Here is a 5139-nt window from a genome sequence, read left to right on the forward strand (position 1 = left end):
TACTCTCAGTTTCCTGGTAGGTGCCCTGATTCCATTACAAATTATCCCTACTGATCTAAATTTTTTTTCGTTTTATTTACTTTCTCTTACCCTATCTGAAATTTCATCAATGAAATTTTCATTGGAGTTATCAAGCATTTTTTCTTAAAAAGAAAAAACTCTGGAGCGATTATCAGTCATTATCAAATTTGTGTAAATTTATATAAATATAGTTTTCTTCCTTTAAGATGAGTTAAAAACAGCTACCCCGAAAAGTTTAACTTAGAATGCAACCTCTATCCATTCTAATAGATGCATTTGAGGCTCAGAGCACCTGAGGTAGATGCTGCAGTGAACAGGGAAGGCAGGATGAATGCCCTGGGGAAGTTCACTAGTGAAGGGGTGGGATAACACAGGAAGCTTGCCAAATATAAACCACTTACTTCAGAACTTTGCCCAGACTGGGAATCTGCAAATGGAAGAAAGAGAACTTCTTTCCTACTATCTTCTGGAAATTGAAAACTCAAAATTTTCCTTTCAGTATGCAGTACCTCTATACTATGTGTTAAACAAGGTTTTAGTGTTTATTATATGGAAAGGTGGGTTTCAATATCTGTTGACCTAACTCATTGTTGAACTGGAGATTAAAAGTACATTTTTAAGTTACAGACATCCTTTTCAAAAAATAATTTGAATGAAGTGAAAAGTATTACTCCTTCCTCCCCTAAGTCTTCCATCAATTTGCATTACACTCCTCAATCCTGACAACTATAGGTGACTTAAATACCCAATTTTCCCACCTAACCTCAATGTCAGCGCATGCTATAAATTATTATCCCTAACTTTCAATTAACTATGTCAAAGTAAAGTTCCAAAGAATGTAGATATTAAGATTAAATAACTAGGTATAAAATATTCTTTTCGAACAGGTAACCATAAACGGAACAAAGTACCTATATACAAAGTGTAACTTGACTTTTTCATTAATATGTAATAGACAATAGTTAACTTTTATAGAGCCGTTACTTTCTATCAGTTAAAAATAAAATTATTACCTTCATGAAGGAGCTTGAGTTTAAATTCAGGTCTCAAGCATTCTACTATCCCCAGAAATGCCCTCTCTTTTCCACTGAAGTTCTTCCTTTGGGGGGCACTAAATCATGATGGTTGGGGCTTCAGTTATGTGAAAGCTATAATTATGTCTTCACAGCAGCATTTTTTCTGTAATGAGAAGGTATTCAATGTATTATTTTCCAACACATAAAGCAAGCTACTAGATTTTGTTCTGCAGGTTTTACTATAAAATAGCCATTACCAGCCTGGTATAGTTTACCCAGCAATTGACTCGGTTAAAGTGAAGTAAAGACTAGGACTGTCTTTATGGAAGACTGCATGTGTCCAGGGGTTGGTGACTTAACCTGTGTTGGGGATTTGGACTAAGGCCTTGTTTCAACTCTCACATTCTGTAACTACTACAGAAACAAAAACGTCCACAGTAAATTGCATTTTTCTCCACAATGAAAATATTTATTAATTGAACATATTTTGGAGCCATAGAAGCTTGAGAATAAGGGCTTCCCTCCTCATATCCCATCCCCTATAAAATCCTAAAATTAAATTGATAAGCTTATTTCTTAAGTAAGTAGTATTGGGATTGGATAAAGAGAACAGAAAGAAAAGAGAAAGCATTAAATATATAACCTAGAGGGTTAGTAGTAATTGGAGTTCAGAAAACACATTAATGCCATTAAATTTTGCTGGCAAACTGCTTTCTAGAATGTTTCACATCACATTTTAAAAAGTGAATTTTACCTTATACCAAAAGCAAAGATTAGGAAGAATTAGAAGTTCAATGTTTTAATTTACAGCAAAAAAGGGCTTTTATTGTTTATACATATTGAATACATGGCAGAGGGGAACACACTAGTCAGGCTGTAGTTACTCAAATCTCTGTAGACCAAGTTGGGGCTACTGCTGTTTTTTGATTTTGTTCAACAGCAAATCTATTTGTTCAAAACATTAAAGGTAATTCTCAGCTGTAATTTCTTAAAAATTGTCTTAATATTTGATTTTTTTAGTTTTCCCGATAGACTTTTGTGTGGTAAAATTTATCTGTTAAAACCAATAATCTAAGAGTAAATCCCCAAACAGGCTAACTGAAGGATGAAGCCACTTGAAGTTTAGAGTTTCTCTTAATTCTAGGCACTTTGGTTAATGTCTAGAGATTTAAAGGATATTGAAATCTTATATTTAAAATCAGTGTCTGACCTTATTAACTACAAAAAATACTGCTCAAAAGTACTTTAGAAAATAAAATTTCCCTCATCTTTTAGGGTAGGTAAACAACACAATGTTCCTTCTATGATGTATACAAAATTGCTATGAATCAGTGGTGTCAAAAATTAAATCAAGACTCCTAATTCACAAATATTTTATAGAGTAATTTATTTCTTAAAAGATGGGTTTTGCAAGTTGTATTGTGTTAGTTAAATCAACATCAAAATGTTAAATGTATGCAAATATATATAAACAATCTACTTCAACTTTTCATTTTTCAGTGAAAAAAATTTTAAGTTAGTGTTCACAATGTCTCTTTTCCTTTATCTAAGGTTTGCACTCTCTATAAACTTCCCTGTAATCTTGGTTTCTACCCATTTCTTACCCTGTACATACATACCTCTTTTTACCTCTTTGCTCTTTGAGGGATTTACAAATTATTTCATTTAATCCTCACAATGACTCTAAGGTAGAGCTTATTATCTATTTATAGATAAGAAAACCAAAGCTGTCTAGTAACTTGGTTAAGATCACAGAACATTAGGGCTCAGATTCAAAACTAAGTAGGAAAAAATCACCAAAACCAATTAGGACTCCAAAGCCCATGCACTGTCTTTATATCATACTACACCATGCCATTACATACAGAAAAAAAAAACCTATAATAAAGAAAAACATTTTCCAAGCTGTAGTTCTCCAGATAACGCGTCTTCGTAAGAAACCTAGTAAATGAATCATGTAGGAAATCATTAGAACCAAAAGCTTGAAGTTAATGTTCTAAGCAAAGTTAAGAAAAACACTCAGAGTAAAAATACTAATTACTCTTAGGTATTACATAGAGGGAACACGAAATACAACACATAAGCCACTGTTGAAAAAACACCAAAGCCATCATACTAGGTGTTCAGGTATCTTGGAATGCTTGTTAACTAATTTTCCCTTAACTAAAGGTCTCAGTCAAATGAAAAGAGTATTTTAGTGAATTCAACATTTCTGCTTTGTAAATTGAAGTTTTATTAAGCACATATTTAAGTTTTGTATCTTACTGATCAGAGAAAATTTTTCCATTCGAATTAGGATCAACCTGTATTGAATATCAGGTACAGTATTTTCTTATTTTGATAAATTTCAAATTAATGATAGTTAAAAATGAATTAATCTACTGATTACACATTTAAAAATATATTTTAACCAATGATATATTAACAATTAAAAATTACCTGAAGAACCTATTAGAAGTTTTATTTCAGGTTCTATGAATTTTAATTCAGACAATTTTACTGCTGTAACTCAAAAATTACTTATGATTAAAAGCAAAGGATGTTTGAAACTGTCAAATTTCTTTTTACTTCTACCAAATTCAAAAAATATGGATTAAATAACAAGACTTCAATTAAGAAAGAGAAAAAAAAGTGTTTCAAACTTCAGGTGGTCTAACTTATGCATACAATTCTCACAATTACAATGAATCACATGGTTAAATAACCATGGCTTCTATTTGCAAGCCCAATCCTTTCCTAGGCCCTCAGCACAGAGGTTTTCTCTTTTTACTTCTCTAACCATTAAGCTAGTCTTTCTTACTTGTTCATGTTGCCATAGCTCCCAGTTAAACTGACATCTAAAGGATAACGATGGTAAAAACAGTTAACATCTACTATGTGGCACTTAATCTCACAGTTGACGAAGGTGTGGCACAGAGAGGCTAATAAATAAGCAGCTGAGGCAGGATTCGAACCCAGGCATTCGGGTTCCACGGCCTGCATTCTAAGAAGGTGAATAAATTGAAAATAGTCTTAGTTTCATTGTCACTGCGCACTATTAACAGATTATTTTACGTTTACAATTGTTTATATCCTTTCTCATAATCTATGGTTGACTTAAATATCATATGTCTACTTAACTGTTGTACATCTTGAAGCAACGTAACAAAGGAAAGCTTTAGCTGTCTTCACCTGCACACATACCGCTTTGCCCCAAATTCTGCAATCCAGTTCTGCCTTACTCTAAACTGCCGTCTCTTTAAGAAGTCCCCCTCTTGAAAGATTTCTGGCGAACGGCTTAAAAAGTGACTAGGAGAGCTGAGTAGTATCTCTCCAGCCATCCTCCCTCAAAAAAACAACTAAATTCCATTAGAATTATTCTCGGGACCTTTTGAGAATAAGACATAGGCCTTTGGGTAACTTCAAGACGAAAAAAAAAAAAGTCAAAAAGCGTTGGGAGAAGGTGTGGGAGGACGCCTTTCCCCTTCTAAAAGGAAGGTATAAAGGGGCTCATAAAGAGAAAAAAGGAACCCTAAAATGCGGGGCGGCACATAGGACCACACAGCGGGCGCTCCCGGCCAGGGGGTCCGAGTCCTCCTCCGTGGTGGTGCGCCCTTGTGCTCAGCAGCCCTCCTTAAGACACCTAACCTCCACCTTCTCCAGCCTGCCGGCTCGGGGCCCGCGGACCCCGTCCGGGCGGGGGACGGTAGGCCTCGTCAGGAGGGGCCCCGAATACGGCCCAAGGCGGGGCGCGAAAGGCGCCACCAAAACCCGTCAGCGGCAAGGGGCGGGGGCCGGCGGTTGCTCAGGGACCGGGCGGGTCAGGAGGTGACGGGAGGAGGAGGCAGCAGGAAGAAAGGGGGATTGGGAAGCAGCTTCCCGTCCGTCGGCGCGGACAGCTCTGCCAAACCTCCGACTCCCTCAGTCCCGCCGCCGCCGAGCACCCTACAGGGCGAGAAGGGAAGTCCACAAAGTGCTGGAGCAGAGGGGAGAAAATTCAAAACGAGTCTACTCAACCTCGTCTTGGCTCCGAGGCCCCGCCATGGAGACCAGCACAGTGCGCAGGCGCGCCCCTCCGGGATCGCGCAGCGCAGTCGCTTGAGATAAGACCACTATCAGCCAC

The 5139-nt window shown here is 37.1% G+C and overlaps 1 protein-coding gene across 4 annotated transcripts in view; it reads right to left on the reverse strand.

The window, feature by feature from the left end:
* Positions 1-5070, reverse strand: part of CARF (calcium responsive transcription factor) — a 98650-nt gene extending 93580 nt beyond the window's left edge. Inside the window, exons 1-2 of one of the 4 annotated variants that reach the window (XM_029224566.1) lie at positions 5034-5070; positions 1035-1200 (exon numbers count right to left, since the gene is read on the reverse strand). The gene's annotated coding sequence lies outside the window, so the exon portion shown is untranslated. Of the gene's footprint in view, positions 1-1034; positions 1201-4157; positions 4473-5033 lie in introns of those variants that run through there. The other 3 variants (XM_029224567.1, XM_029224565.1, XM_029224568.1) reach the window with 3 other exon arrangements.
* Between the last annotated feature and the right edge of the window lie 69 nt (positions 5071-5139).

The sequence above is a fragment of the Monodon monoceros genome, unplaced genomic scaffold (assembly GCF_005190385.1).
Source record: "Monodon monoceros isolate NGI ecotype Baffin Bay Population unplaced genomic scaffold, NGI_Narwhal_1 Super_Scaffold_16, whole genome shotgun sequence".
Taxonomy (NCBI): Eukaryota; Metazoa; Chordata; class Mammalia; order Artiodactyla; family Monodontidae; genus Monodon; species Monodon monoceros.